Source organism: Lissotriton vulgaris, chromosome 10 (assembly GCF_964263255.1).
Source record: "Lissotriton vulgaris chromosome 10, aLisVul1.2, whole genome shotgun sequence".
Lineage (NCBI taxonomy): Eukaryota > Metazoa > Chordata > Amphibia > Caudata > Salamandridae > Lissotriton > Lissotriton vulgaris.
In genome coordinates this window covers 199,793,166-199,809,701 of record NC_141698.1, presented here as the reverse complement: position 1 = coordinate 199,809,701, position 16,536 = coordinate 199,793,166, and positions in this window count along the sequence as shown.

The window sequence follows — 16,536 nt, the reverse complement described above, 5'->3', positions numbered from 1 at the left end:
CGTACCACCTGTTAATAATGCACAACAGCCTGCTCCGGTTGTTCAACTTGCTGTTCAAGCCACGACCCCTCCACGTTCCCAAGTCACGCTTCCCGCGCCTGTTACTTCCCCTATTGCTACTGCTACTGTTACTGTCCCGCCTACTATTGGTCCTCATAATCCTTTCGCGACAGATGTGACCCAGAGTTCGCCGTTACATACGCCACCTATGCTCGCTATGACATCAGCAGCTAATGCTCAGTCAGTTCACGCCCTCGCTTCCGCTTCAGGAGGCGCAGTAGGAGGACATCTTCACACCCCGCCACAAACAAAACGAATAACGTATAGAGAACTAGCATTGCAACGTACACCTAGACCAGCTACATTCGAATCCCTTAGACAATACATGACAGATTGTAGATATGACCCAGTACCTGGCAAGGGGGACATGATGTTATCTTCGCTACGTCTACGACGCGTTACGGATTATTTGATGCTTTTTCCCAAAATGATTGATCATCTAGACAATATGTATCATTTTATTAGAACAGGGGAGAGACCTGAATGTATTCGCGAGGCCATGGCACATCAGAAGGTTGAGACACAAAGTATGATTTTACGATTTCTGATTAATTGTTTGATTAGGGAACGAGATAGACCAGGTACGAGCCAAGAAGAGAAGGACAAGTTGATGAAATGGAGTAATAACATAGCTGATGGTAAACATGATAAACAAAATTGTATAGACACCATGTACAGAAAGATCCGCAAAGAAATAGTAATAATACACGAAAAAGAGAAAGAAGCTAGGGAAGCCGAGAAAGAGAGTGAAACCGAGGAGGAAGAGAATGGAGAAGGGTTAGAAGAGTCAGAGGACCGCCAAGAGATGATAGCGTACGTAGGTAGAGCAAGACCTTTTGACAGACCTATACGCCCAGAAAATAAAAGACGTTTTCTTTCTCCCATACCAGAACAATGTTCTCTTGAACATTTATTCCAAGCCACCGATAAGATCCTGAAAGAAAGAATAGGTTACAACGAACTTAATACAATGCACGAACAAGAACTAGCACGGTCCGCAGTACAGTGGGCTGATAATAATAGCGTATATAAAGATGATTCAGTAGCGCAAACATTTTTGAGTCTTACTCCAACTGAACAACGTTTAGCTGGTATGTACATGATCCAACATCTCATTATGCTATATGAGAGTCAGCATTCTGATCCAGGTCCCCTATATAATATATTAGACGACTTACTCCTGAAAAGATGGTGAGGCCTAGGTACCGATTTGATTAATGTGATTCTTGAACAACGTCATAAATACAGAACATTTTTGACTCCACATTTTGTTCCCGTTCCACCTCCAGTAAAACCCTTTTACATTGACAGACAGAATCCCTTACGAGAAGTTCATCCCGTCCAGACGACTCCAGGGGGTGCGCTTCAACGCGTATTCGTATATACACCCTTGGGTAAAATGGAATTATTGGAAATGAAGAAAATAGTGCCTTGTCATGATAAAGATCCAGCAGGGTTTCACCGAGAATTAAAAGACATGTTACTAATGGGAGACTACACATATCCCGATATTATGAAAATGTTAAAAGTACTGTTACCGGCTGGTATTTACGAGAAACTGAAAGAAAAAGAATGGGAGGTGGGAGATAAAAAGATTAACTGGACTGAATTAGAGGACGAAGAAAAAGGACGTACCCCAGGTTTAGGTCTTGGGGATAAAACTAAAGCATTACCAGGATTATTAGTACAGGTTTTGCCGAGGTTACTGACAACTAAAAAGGAAGACTGGGATGCAATCTCAGCCTGCAAACAGAAACAAGATGAAGATACTAGTGATTTTTATTCCAGATTTGAGAAATGTTTTGTTATAAATAGCGGCCTGAAAACAAGTAGTGAATCATATCCACATCTTTTTGTGACTAAATTAGTTGAGAATTCCTTACCCCAAGTGAAGAATAGAGTTCTGAAAGTAGAGAGCACATGGCAAGCAAATACACCTTCCCAAATGTTACAAATGTTACAGTATCACCAGAACCGAATTAGAGAGGAACATGATCATGAACAGAGACGTATGAAGGACACGAAAATGAAAGTACTAGTAGCCCAGTCTGTTCCAGCAGATGGTCAAAGGAAGAGTACAGCACCTCCAGGTCAGTCTGCAGCTCCCGTTAAAGGGAATTGCAATTACTGCAAACAGCCAGGTCACTATATAAATGAATGTTCGGTTTTGAAACACAATATTGCCACCGGTAGGACGAAAGAAAGACCGCGTCCTCCTAGACAGGAACATATTCCACAGCATATCCACAGAATACGCAACCACCACAACATGCACTACAGACAGTAGCTGTACCCCAACCTCAACCCCAGCCTATTGCTGCCACTCAACATGTCACGCAACAAATGTACCAGTATGCACAGTCAGATTACCCCGATTATCAGCAGTACACATGAAACAGCCTAGAGAGGGAGGTTGGCTTGCCTCTTATTGAGGTTCCTGTAGATCTCCCTATGTACATAGTCAGGTATTAGGGAAAGACAGAAAATTTTTGATTGACACAGGGGCAAGTAGAACGACCATCAGTCATGACGAGGTTCCAGGGGCACCCCTCTCAGGCTCACAGAATGTTTCCCTGGGTTTTTCAGGAAAGCCTATTGTTAATGAAGTATCAAAGCCAGTTTCCCTAGAGGTTGGTCCATTGTCCCGTACTACTGATCTGTTACTCACGAAAGCATGTCCTGAAAATCTGCTTGGTATTAAAACGTTGAAGGCTCTAGGAGCTGTGATATGTTGTTCTCCGGAAGGAGTGAGATTGTTCTTACGTGACTTCAAGGGTCACTATGTGTTACGAGATTTTGATCCTAGATTGCAAAATGTACCTGCACATTTATGGGCACAAGGCCCCACTGATGTAGGTTGTATGCACATTACGCCTTATCGTGTCACTCTGAAGCAAGGTGTTGTACTGCCCCGAATCAGACAATACAAATTGCCCCCCGAGGTTGTAGTGGCCTTATTGAAAATTTTAGATGAATTGATTGCCCAAGGGGTAGTTATAGAAACTGACTCCAATGTATGTAATTCTCCAATCATTCCGATTCTTAAACGAACAGACCCAAATGCACCACCAGTCTACAGATTGGTGATTGATCTTCGAGAACTAAATAAATGTATCGTTCCCCAGTACCCAGTAGTACCAGACATATCCTCCTTATTGACTGCTATTGATTCCGAAGCTGCGTTCTTTACTGTAATCGACCTCAAGAACGCCTTCTTTAGTGTCCCCATTCATCCGGAAAGCCAATTTTTATTCAGATTCTCTTTAAATGGCCGAAGTTTCAAATTTGCACGTGCACCTCAAGGGTTCACGGAAAGTCCCAGTATTTACAGTCAAGCCCTGAAAAGACAACTAGACAGTATTCACATGCCTACTGACACTGCTCTGCTCCAATATGTAGATGACTTGTTAATCACTGCACGGACCGAACGTGACTGCGAGCACGCATCACTGACTGTTCTATGTTTCTTGGCCGATAAGGGGCATAAAGTGTCCCCTTCGAAGCTACAGTTCTGTGCCCAGCAAGTGGTATACCTTGGGCACTTGCTGTCCAAATGGGGGAGACAGCTGACACCAGAACGTATTCAGTTAATTGCACATCTGCCTCAACCCAAGACACAGAAGGAGGTACGGGCCTTTATTGGCCTCACCTCGTACTGCAGACAATGGATCCCTCAGTATGCATATCTAGCCAAACCATTCATACAGTTGACAACACAGGAGGCAGCGACTTCGACTGTCCTCCCTTGGACTCAGGAACACACACAAGCTTTTGACGAGTTAAAGAAAGCCTTATGTCAAGCACCTGTTTTAGCGACACCATGTTATAGCAAGCCTTTTACACTTTTTGTTACTGAACGCGACGGCACAGCATTGTCTGTGCTCACACAAGATCAAGCAGGACGACACAAGCCTTGTGCTTATTTTTCTAGTACATTGGATCCAGTGGCCCAGGCTCTGCCTGCGTGCCTCAAATCAGTTGCAGCAACAGCTTTAGCAATCAGACAAAGCGATTCAATAGTGTTAGGACATCCCCTGACAGTACAAGTTCCACACTCTGTGGAAGTTCTTTTGAACCGAACCCAGACTCAACACTTGACCATAGCTAGACTGACTGGATACGAATTGACATTGTTTCAGCCACACATAGAAATCAGACGTTGCAATATATTAAATCCTGCCACATTGTTACCCTCAAGTACAACTGACCTGACACCACATGACTGTGTAGAAGTCATCAATACTGTGACGAAGCCCAGACAAGACTTGACAGATATCGCATTGCCCGATCCAGACCTGACACTTTACGTGGATGGTTCATGTATGAGAACAAGCACAGGAGAGTTAGTGGCCGCCTATGCAGTGACCACTGAAACTGAAGTCTTAGAAACACATCGCATTGACACACTGTCTGCTCAAGCAGCAGAGCTCATCGCTCTGACCCAAGCCTGCATTAGAGCCAAGAACTTGAAAGTAAACATATATACAGATTCACAGTATGCATTCGGAGTTGTTCACGACTTCGGTATCCTCTGGCAAGAAAGAGGTTTTCTAACTTCTCATGGAGCCAAGATACAGCATGGTCCACTTATACAAGCTCTGTTAGAAGCAATACACTTACCTGCATCCATTGCTATCATGAAGTGCAAAGCACATACGAAAGTCACTGATACTATTTCCCAGGGTAACGACCTGGCAGATCGTACAGCTAAACTAACAGCTCAGACTCAGACAAACCCGACAAAGACCATAGTACCAACACAGACACATTGTATGACAGTTAAGGATCCCACACTAGATGTAATAGACATACAGACACATGCTACACCAGAGGAAATCAAGAAATGGACTGAACAAGGAGGGATCCAAACAGATCAGGGATGGATGACGAAGGGAAGAGCCACATGGTTCCTCCCCGACTCTATGGTTCAAGTTATCATTAACACAGCACATAGTCCAGCACACTTAGGAGAGAAAGCCATGTTAGACAGCATCCAGAATTTATGGTTCAACAAGCATTTACGAGCAGCAGCAAAACAGAAAGTGCGTACTTGCATGATCTGTTGTCAGTTCAATCCAGGAAAAGGTGTTCCCGTGGAACAAGGTGGTTTCCACCCTCCCGATCATCCTTTTGAAGTCCTTCAGATGGATTATATCCAGATGGACCGATGTAGAGGATTCAAATATGTCCTTGTAGTTGTATGTGCCCTTTCCAGATGGACAGAAGCATATCCAGTCCCAGATTACACTGCCGCGACCACTGCCAAGCAGTTGGTTCGTGAATTTTTCCCGCGATACGGCTTGCCCCGTGTCGTGTACTCAGATAATGGACAGCCATTCTCGTCCGAGCTTATGAAACAGGTATCACTCCTGTTAGGTTACCAATGGAAATTTCACTGTGTACGACATCCCGAAGCAGCTGGTTTGGTCGAAAGACACAACCAGACCCTGAAAACACGGTTAGCCAAAGTTTGTGCAGAAAAAGGTGTAGATTGGATCGTAGCACTGCCAGTTGCACTCTTCTATATGCGCATGGTAGCTCATTCCAGAACCAGATTATCCCCCTATGAAGTAGTTTTTGGGCGGCCTCCCAATATGTGGGGTACGCCTATGCCTAAAAAGATCACCGATGTTGAATGTACTATGTTGACAGATTACCTAGCTTCCTTGATGTCTGCACTACAATCATGTCGTTCACAGGTTGCGGCTGCCTTCCCGGACAACACCCAAGTGAAACCGCACGAAGTCGTCCCTGGAGAGCTGGTGTACGTCCGAAATTTCGATAGAACAAGTCCGCTGGAACCCAGATGGAAGCAGCCTAAACTGGTGTTGATGACGACGAGGACCGCGGTCAAGCTGGAAGGCAGGAAGGGGTGGTTGCACTCCAGTCATATAAAAAAATTTCATGGACTGTGCCCAGAGACACTAATCAAGGACTGCCCCCTTTCGGACACTGATTCTAAACTTCCCCTGATAGAAAAAACTCCTCAACAAGAATATCGTTTAAAGTTAAGGTCTAGTAAGTCAGACAGCGTTTAATTGTTTAAGTCCCCCTCGGGTGAAGCGGTTAGACAGGTTTCTGACATGAATAAGATAGACCCCAGTAGTCAGAGAGATAGGCGTATTAAAAAGAGAGAACAGTATTGTAAGAACTTGCACAGTCGTTGTGTTATAACGTTAATTTTCATGTTTCTTTTGAGCATTTTGATAATATGTGTAAGCTTCTGGTTATATGATTTTTTTCCTCTTTCCAATACACACGTGCATACTTTCTCTAATGATTCTGCAGAGCACACTTTCAGCGACCTGCCTCCACACGAACTATCCTATCGATTAGCTATGCGCAACAATACATTCATTCGTATGTTACATCATACTCACCAGACCAGCAATGCCACGAATTGTTGGGTATGCGACCGACTCCCACCTTATCAGAAATACAAGGGAGCTCTGCCCCTCTTTCCTTACGCTTTCACACATAATGGTTCATGTGGTGCATGGTTTGCTTTAATGTCTTCCCTAGATAGTAAGTCCAAAGTTTCCCAAGGCAATTGGATATGTGGGAACCTGAATACAGTCATGAATAAAGCATGTTTCCCAGATGCCGACGGTCTCCCTCAAAGGATAGGGACCGATCTAGAAAATGAAGTGTATGCCTTAGGCAATTTTTCCCTCAATCTCATGATCCTGAACGTCCAGTCCGAGATTAATTCGAACATACCGTTTATTACAGTTTTACCAGTAAAAGGTGAATTATGTGTTAGAAAGAATGGTTCAGTACATCTAGGACACAGTGATTGTAATACTGTGGTCGAATTCAGCGATAAAGGTAAGTCTACTTTCAAAGCCTCACGCCATTCTTATTTCATTTGTGGACATACAGCTTATGTCCGTCTGCCCTTAGATTGGGATGGAACATGTTATATTGCATTCCTACTGCCACCAGTTTTCCTAGCACCATCTTATTATCATCGAAATTCACGTCTTGTGCATGTAAGACATAAACGGGAGCTCAAGACCCCAATTGTCGATCAGACCGAGACAACATGGGAGCAATACACAGATTTCAATAAAGGATTCTTTTTCTTTGTAGGTCCTGTTCAGAATAGCAAACTGATACGCAAATTGACACGTACCCTTGAAGCAGTAGTGAATGAAACTACTTTTGCCCTAGGTAACCTGACTGAAGAGCAATCTGCTATGAGGATTGTTGTTCTTCAAAATCGCCTTGTCCTTGACGTCATACTGGCCGATAGGGGCGGGGCTTGTAGAGTCATCGGATCCAGTTGTTGCGTTTTCATTCCTAATAATGCGTCATCCGTGTATAAGGCCATAACAAGACTTCACGAAATAGCTCACCTGATTCACCAGAATCCAGGCACCTGGACTTGGTCCGGTTGGTTCTGGAGTGTGATTTCCGCCTGGGGATGGAAATTGCTATCATTCCTAGGAATAATACTGCTTATTCTATTCAGTTGTTGTCTTTGTCTGCAATGTGGGCCAGCGATTTGCGGCTTGTGCGCCACAGCTTGTATTCCCCATCCAAGTTCACGATCCCGAGCTCGAATGCGAAAGGACGAGTTATACGAACAGATAGATGGTCTCATGAATATTGATATATCCTGAAGGGAACGTAGGGGACAAGGAGGGAATGAGGAAAATCAAATTTTATATGACCAAGTATGTCCCCTATCGTGTACCCCAACGTCCCATGTTTATGCATGACCTCCGTGCATTTACCTTCCATGGCCAAAAATGAAGACGCAAATACATTTGCGTCCAACGTTAACATGTCTTCTACCAGATCCATCATGAATGACTTGATAATTCAGTCTTTAAACATGCCATGCCAACGTCTTTACATGGTACACTTTTGAATCAGAGTTAAAAAGTGAAGGAGGACCCCGCACAGGCTAGTAGGGGACTGGGGGGATAGTGAATCTTAAAAGACAGGGGTGTCCCCACGAGAGAACAGTCTGAGACTGAATTTCACACCTGGTTCTTAAGTTCTAGGGTGAACGTTTCATTCTCAAAGAAACATATTTATGAAGCATAAATATGTTTACATTTTTGAATCAAGCACACGTTTTCTCCATGTTTCCTGGCCCAGTCGAGCTAGGCCCTTTACGAGTCTCCAAGTTCATTTCTGTCTCTGAAAGCTGCAATTTAGGTGTGCATCCCTGACCTCTGCCTTACATCCTGCACAGACGAGCGGTGCCCAGCTCGGCCTGCTTGCCTGCCAAAACGTTATTTTGCCTACAGTTATCTGTTCAGCCTCCTCGAAAACACATTCCAGTCTAGTGAAATAGGTAAACATATTTCCGGCTTCAGAGCAAAGGGTCCTGCCTTTCCGTCTCCATGCAAGTAATTTACTGCTCCCGTTACCATGGTAGGCCCATGGCCCCCGCACTCTACATGAAGATTCATATGCACGCACTAGCATTCAATGATGAACGGCCTCTGCCCGAGAGACCTTTTACTTCAGACACTACATCCTCCAAACATGAGATACCAGATATGCTATAGGTCCAGGTCGTTCTGACACCCCAGACATCAGTCTCCTCTACTCGAGCAAAAGTCAAATCCTCCAGTTCTCCCCGGTTACACGTCATGCTCAGTTGCACGCACATCTAGGTCAGAAGTTTCTGCCAACTCTGCAAACTTTCACTAAGCATCCACCCACTTGTGACGCTTCTTGTGACGTTTCTCTGACATGTCAAGTACACGCCCATGTGTACGCCTTCTTACACGCCTCCTGTTACGCACATGTGTTCTTATCTCTCTCTTTTCACCTGTAACGCCTACTGTATTTGAATCAAGTATACTGTTTTACTATATATAATGTGTACTGTTAATAAAAAGTTGAATATCCTTCCTGAGCCTTCGTGGTGATGGAACTCGATGTCCATACCTCGAGGTATTATTTTCATTAAAGCCCGTATGACTCAGATTCCACGGACTCTGCCTCTCATTTCTTGCGCTATCCTTTTACTTGTAATTATATGGAAAAATGACACGGTAAATTTATTTTCCACACTACTCAAGAGAGTTCATTGTCCAAACAGATGCTTCTGAGTTGGGAGTGGGAGCTGTGCTTTCACAACTTAATGTAGATGGTCAAGACCAGCCCATTGCTTTCATTAGCAGAAGGCTGACCCCCAGAGAGAAACGTTGGTCAGCTATTGAGAGGGAGGCCTTTGCTGTGGTGTGGGCCCTAAAGAAGTTGAGACCATACTTGTTTGGCACTCACTTCAAGATTCAGACCGACCATAAGCCCCTCTTATGGCTTAATCAGATGAAGGGTGAAAACCCCAAACTACTCAGGTGGTCCATTTCCCTACAGGGGATGGACTTTACAGTGGAGCACCGCCCAGGGACTGACCATGGCAACGCAGATGGTCTCTCCAGGTACTTCCACTTAGAACATGAAGACACAGCTGGTCAAGGTTAGTCTAATGTCCCTGCGTTTGGGGGGGGGGGATGTGTAGGAGAGTAGGGTCTGCTATCCTATGGTCACCCCAAATTTTTGCTTTTTGCTTCACTGGTTTATGACTTAATGTGGCTGTGGGCCTGCCAATCAGACCCATAGCCTGCTGTTCTCTCTCTAAATTACTGCCAATGCACTCTAGGTGCATTACGAATTGGAACTGGTTCACCTTATAGGCCCCTGTAACAGCGTACCATAGGTACCCAGGGCATAGGTGTAGCCAAGGCCTACCAGGGGCTGCAGCATGTATTGTGCCACCCCTGACCTGGCCTCCATATTTGACACAACTGGCTGATCACTCAGCTGGGGTAAGTTGGTGTAATCACCTCTTTTTAGATATAGTATCCCTATATCTAACCTTAACTGGACACATGTTAACCTATAAGCCATTCCTATGGAAGGCCCCTGCAATCCTGGGGGCAGAGTGCGTGGTTTCATGTGAGATGGTGCTCTAGCATGAGCTGAGCCTGTCTGCAGCTGTCGGGAACAACTCCCTTAGCTGTTCCGGGATATTGCAATACCATATACTCTTAAGTGCATTATAATCCTCACGGTTACATGCTGACTTTGGTTTGGCTTTATCAAAACATGTCGAGTAAGGTGTCATACGATTTGGAATACTATCCCCTCGACAGTTCTGTCGACGGATATAGCATTCCACCCTTCTAGAGGGACACGACATGTACATAGCCTTAACCCCGGTTAAAGTTAACCAGAGCCTCAGCATCACAAAATGGATGCTGCCACCACAGACACAAGTCTGACCTCCTGCTGCTGGGAGTCCTTCCAGCGAGGGAGGCTTGGACCAAGGGTTTCCTGCCTTGGGAGGTGCGAGCACCACCCCAGACAGGATTTTGTGTATTGGGTAGGACAGGGCTGAATAGAATCAGACATGCCCGGGGCACACAAGGTGTCCTCCTGCATAAGCCAGTCCAAACCGGTCCTGGGACTTTCCAGACCCAGGCCTGGCGAAGAGCTGGACAAAGGAAAGGGGGTGTAACCGCCCCCCTTCCTGGTCCCACCCAGAGGAGGGACCTAGCAGGTGATCCACCCCTCAGATTGGGAATAAGAGTGGGAGCAGTGCCATAGCACCTCAGATCATCCTGAACCAACTTGAAACTAAGAAGACGACTGGACTTCGACATTCTGCTGCACAGACGACTGAAGAGCATCTCCCTTGTGGCCTAGGAGTGGCCACCCTGTGAACACAGGCACCATCCAGCAACTCGACGTCTGCTTTGCCGCCGCATCCTGCCAGAGCCCGAGCCCAGAGCCTGACGAGACTCAGACTCCCAGACTTCTTACAGCCCGATCCACAGTCCCTGCAAAGAAGGGACCCGTGGAGGCACCGAGAGACGTGGGACCGGACATCTCGAAAGACCCCCGAGAAGCTGACTGAGCAGCACCCGAGGCACCCTCGACGCTGTGCATTGGGGTTTGAGAAGCCCCGCAACCGAGCAGCCCTTGCACCGAAGATCAGCCCCCCGGCATCTCCACGATCTGCGTGGGGCCCTTTTGCATCGTGCCACTCGACGCACCATCCCGCCCACTTGCCACGTGGTAAGCGGCCATCTTGGTGACGAAACCTACGATTTACACTGCGGGTCTGGTTGCTCCAGACTTGCCCTCACTTCTGTAAAAAGGAGCACCCGCTCTGACCTTGCTGGTCCGAGTGATAAGCTTTTTCCACTTCCTGCGTGGCTTGCATTAGCCAAGGCCTGTTTGCTCCGATCAAGTTGCCGACACCGCCATCAGCTATAGCCTTCGTGGGAAAGCTCGTGATTGACTCCTGGACGTCCTCGACCTCTTCGTGTCCACGTGGCTGCAGAGAGGAGCTACACTTCATTGCCTGTTTGCACCCGGCATCGCCTGGTTCCATCCTGGTTCCACGTTAGTCACTGGCTATTGACTTTGAACATTGTACCCTCTGCTTTCAGGTCTTCACCACTTCAGATCCACCCTTGGGTCCACCGGAACTCTTCACATCGAGCCACCTGCAGCATCTTCAGCTCCAAGCACCATCGACCTGCGTGACGAAACCCGACACTACTTCGCACCTGTGCACCCGCTTCCTGTGGGTGAGGTAACTCAGCAATGCCGGTGTTCCCACACTGGTACACACCTCTAGTGTCTGTGTCTAAAGTTTCATTCTCCTAGGTCACTCGGAAGGGGCCCTACTAACTAACTTTGTAACTTTTACGCACCATTGACTTTACATTGGTATATGCGTGCACTTTCCGCACTGCACCCGAGTCCCGCGGGCCTTTCCCGACTTCTTCACTGTTAGTCCCGAACAGCTCCAGCGATTCCCCAGGCCCTATGCCTACTTCCTTTCAGCTAGGTGGTTCTTATACTACTATTTTAGTATATGGTTTAGGTGGCCCCTAGGGCTCATCCATATTGTGCACCTTTTGTATATTTAAACTGTGTTTTGTTTTAACGCATTTGCTTCTGTGCTCATAAACAGTATAGGGGATTTTGTACTAAATAAATATATATATATTTTCAATATATATCTGTGTGGTGTCCTTTCATTTGGTCTTCAAGGGGATTGTGTATGGTAAAACAGCTTGCTTCACATGCCTTTACAGAGTTTAGCCTAAGACTGCTTTGTCCACGCTACTAGGATAGCTGGTCTATAAGGTTGACTTACAACCAATCATCATAAGGGTTGCTTGGCATGGTACAAGGTGATCACTAGAACTAGTGAGCATCATATACCAGGCCAACTTCTCACACATACCAGTTATTTTTTCAATTCTTACAATTCAGAGATTATTTTTTCAAACAAAATATAATGCATTTGCCACACTCTCATGTAGTCCTTCCCTGTTTTTTAAATATTGCTCACAAAACTAGAATTAGTACAATGTACGGGCATTTGTGGGGCGCCAGAAGTGCAGATCTTAGTAAATTAGAAAATAAATGAAGCCAGACTCTGAATATGGATACAGAACTATCTGAAATCACATTGGCTTTAGATAAAATAAATAATTCAGTACAGTCTGTTAGTTTAAAGCTACAACAGTTTCGAACTATTTGCATGCTATATTATACTCCAGACAACATAATAAAGTGGCAATCAGCAACACAACCATTATGCAGTGGGAGTACAGATAGAGCAAGCTGTCCTAAATGTGGTCAAAAGGCGGCTGATATCTTTCATATGTTTTACTTATGCCCTAAACTATCAGATGTTTGGGAAAAGTCACACAATATATTGGTCAACATCTGAACCTTGATTCAACTATATCCTTTAAAGAAATTATGTTGGGTATAAGATATGTGATGATCCTTATATGGGATGTTTACTGTCCATTTTATTAGTTACTGCCCGTCTTTGCATAGCTAGAGAGTGGATCAGCTCTAATCCTCCTTCATTATTCGATTGGCTGGTTCTTATGAAGGATATTTATAAAAAAGAACGTGCATTAGCCAAAACTCGATCCATTCGCTCAATGTTAAGATTCAATTGTATTTGGAATTTCCTCGAATGTCAGCATGATATGTTATCAAACTGATTGAGGATGGTCTTGGATTGCCTCTGTATAAGTATTACTTCTTTTGGGATCTTTTTCTTTTTTGTAGTTAAAGCTTGCTCTTTTTTTTATCAGTTCTGTATGGCTATCTCATCGAATGTATAACATATGTCTGATTTTCAATATATGTCTGTACACCTCGCCAAAATAAAAATGAGATTAAAAAAAAGGAATATAAGTTAGGGGCAAATAAGGTGAAAGAGAGGGTTAAGGCAATTAGGACTCCAGATGGTGCCCTCACCCATAAGAAGGAGGCGATTTGGAATGCATTTAGGGACTTCTATAAGTGGCTGTATAGAGCTGAGAAAAAGGAAGATGGGGACATTGCTGAATATCAGGAGCAAGTCAATTTGACCGGTCTAACAGGGCAACAGGTTGAGCTTTTGGACGGTTGTATGATGGAACCCCGCATGCATTTACCCCGCCTGCCTTTACAACACAGTCACAACCCCAACTGCGATGTTATCACATGTTACTTTACCGCGCAAGTCGTTACAACAACTTGCTCATATGTTACTTTACCATGCAAGTCGTTACAACAACTTGCTTTATGGGGCGCTGGACTTTGGAATAGTATAAATTACTATTCCAACCCCAGTCTATGCAGCAGTAGGGAAGGTGTTGGACTTAAAAATCCAACATCAGTCCAACAAAATGACCCCTAATGCAAGTCATTGTGACAACTTGCATGGTAAAGTAACGCGTGGTAACGTCACAGTCGGGGTAGTGACTGCTTTGTGCAGGTAAGTCCTTGTTGTTACTGCGGTGTAAATTATTTTTAATTTTCTGGACAAGCCTATTAGGCTAGAGAGGTGATCAGCAACTTTGCAAGGCTCCATAAGGCACAGGATAGTACAGGTTCACTGCAGAGCATTATAAACACTTTTTCCCCTAATAGCGCCCATACTAACAAATCTTTTTAACACTTTGGAGGATGTGCAGCTGTTGACAAACAACAAGAGAGAGGCATTAGTGGCAGAGCTGCCCAAGCCGGATTAGTATTTGACGGGTTACACCTCTTATCGTCCTATGCCGTATCGCCCATTTAAATGTGGGTGTTCAATTGTACACTAGCATTTTGTTTGCAGGATTGGGTCCCTACATTTTGAGTCTTATTGACCCAGGTCAAGCAGGGTTTATTCATGCTAGAGGACGGATATATGACGGTACCACGCGTACTTTTACAACGCAAACCGTTACCACGCTACTTTTACCACGCAAGTCGTTACAACGACTTGCGTGGAGGGGCGCTGGATAATAAATTATTTAATTTACTATTCCAACTCCAGTCCCCGTGGACTCTAGGGAAAGGAGTTGGATAGTAAATTAAAGTATTTACTATCCTGGAGCGCTCCCCAGCGCATTTCGTTGTAACGACCTGCGTGGTAAAAGTAGCGTGCTAACGGTACCGCGTTGTAAAAAATGCGTGATAACCGTTGCATACCTCGAGGACCCTTGGACAATTCTATAAGGGTGATTTACCTTCTAGACAAGGTGTGGAGGGCAACGGTAGAGGCCTTGTTGATGTCTGTCAATGCCAAAAAGGCCTTTGACAGGATATATTTGGCCATATCTCTGTAACCTGCTCGAGGGGTATTGTTTGGGGCCTAGATTTAAGACATAGGTATGTAACGACTACTACTCCCCGTAAGCCAGGCTGCTTGTGAATGGGAACACCTAAGCCCCTCTCTCCACAGAACTGTTGTGTAGTTCCTACAAATCTATATAGGACCTGTGCCTTTAGACAAAATAAACTAATGGATTGGTGTCCAGACTGATTCCAGACACCCCCAAAGGATATGTTAGTCTGTAGACCAGCTAGCTCACAGTGCTGATAAGCCCCACAACCTTACCAAGGAGCTAATAGTTTCTGGCAACTATTGAACATGACAAACCTGACCCCTCAGGGATCATGGAAACAGTATAGTACTTTTCGGTCAGTCACTCATGCTCACTCAAGCTCAGTTAGAAGATACAGAATTAACAGTGGGGATGTTTTTAATATGCATTTATTGATCCAGCATCATTCTAGCATAAAATACATGTGCTGCAACAACCATTAGACAGAAACAGATGAATGTGGTTATAAGCACCAACAGAGTAAATAAAAGGTATAATTCTACCATGGTGCTAAAACAATGAATAAATGTGGGTATATAGATACATGGCAGTAATCATGAGTACTCCTAAGATGCAAACCTTAACTAGATGTACCTAAGTGTACCTAGCATGTATGAAGGTTTATAGCCAAGAATTCCCCTAGGAAAGAGCCAACCCCATTATCTGATGCCAAAGATGAAGGACTCCTTCTTGGTCTCGAGTTCGACACCCCGCGAGGGATGTCAGACCACTGCGTGCTGGAGTGTCTATGTGCAGGTACTTCAGCGCCTTGTGTCAGCATGGAAGCTTCTCCTCTGGTTTGTCCAGCGATGATGTGGTACTTATATACCCGAAAGGTTACCCTCAGGGGTTCTACTCAGATGTGTTGTGGTACTTTGAGCCTGTCGGCCAAGGATGACAATAGTGGTGACTTTTGTACAGAGTTATTAGGCAGAAGATGGTATTTCTGCTGTAATACTAAGAATCCTCATGCATAATAAATGAGGCTAGTTTTCATTGGCAGATGGCTCATTTCAAGACATATTCACATAGAAATCGGTATTAGGCTGAATTGAAATTTGTGTTTCATTAGTGTTTTGTTGCTGTTTAATTTCCACAGGCACGAGTTCCATTCCATTGTTGGTAACTCCATTACTTCGCATAGTAGAATCTTCATACGTTATTAGTAATTCTGTCTGAACTTCCTATATGGTAGTGAGAGGTGATCGACAGCTACCCAAGAGCCCACACAGCCTCCTATTTTGTATTGGCCACATAGTGTGGTTTGATCAGATCAATGGAGATGAATCGCTCTGTAAGGTTGCCAAAATTCTTCTTTGTCCACAATCTTTTCTCTGACCAGGTTCCCGATCTTCGGGACCCAGACAGGTCTTGCCGGAACAGTTTTTACTTCCCCAGTGGAGGTGCATTTTACTTGGACGTTGCATTGTAATGCCCGGAATGCATTGAGTTCCTGTAAAACAGCCAAACGATCATTGATGTCAAATGCTTTTTCATCTGCCTCTATGCTGCCACAATCGACTACAGGTCCCACATTCTAATCCCAAACAGGACCTCATATGATTATATCCCTAGGGAACTTCTTGGCATGGTATTAAGTGCCCTCTGGACCCCATATAGGTGATTGACCCAACTGCCACCCAAACCTAATACTCTCGCTGTTAAGGATTGCTTTAAATCTTGGTTTTTCCTTTCCACAATCGAATTTCCCTCAGGGTGATCAGGAGAGGAGTACCGCAAGAACACACCCAAACTTCCCATAGCTTCTTCGTAAGCCCGACAGCTAAACGTATGGCAACTGTCAGAATATAATGTGCAAATTGCATATGTA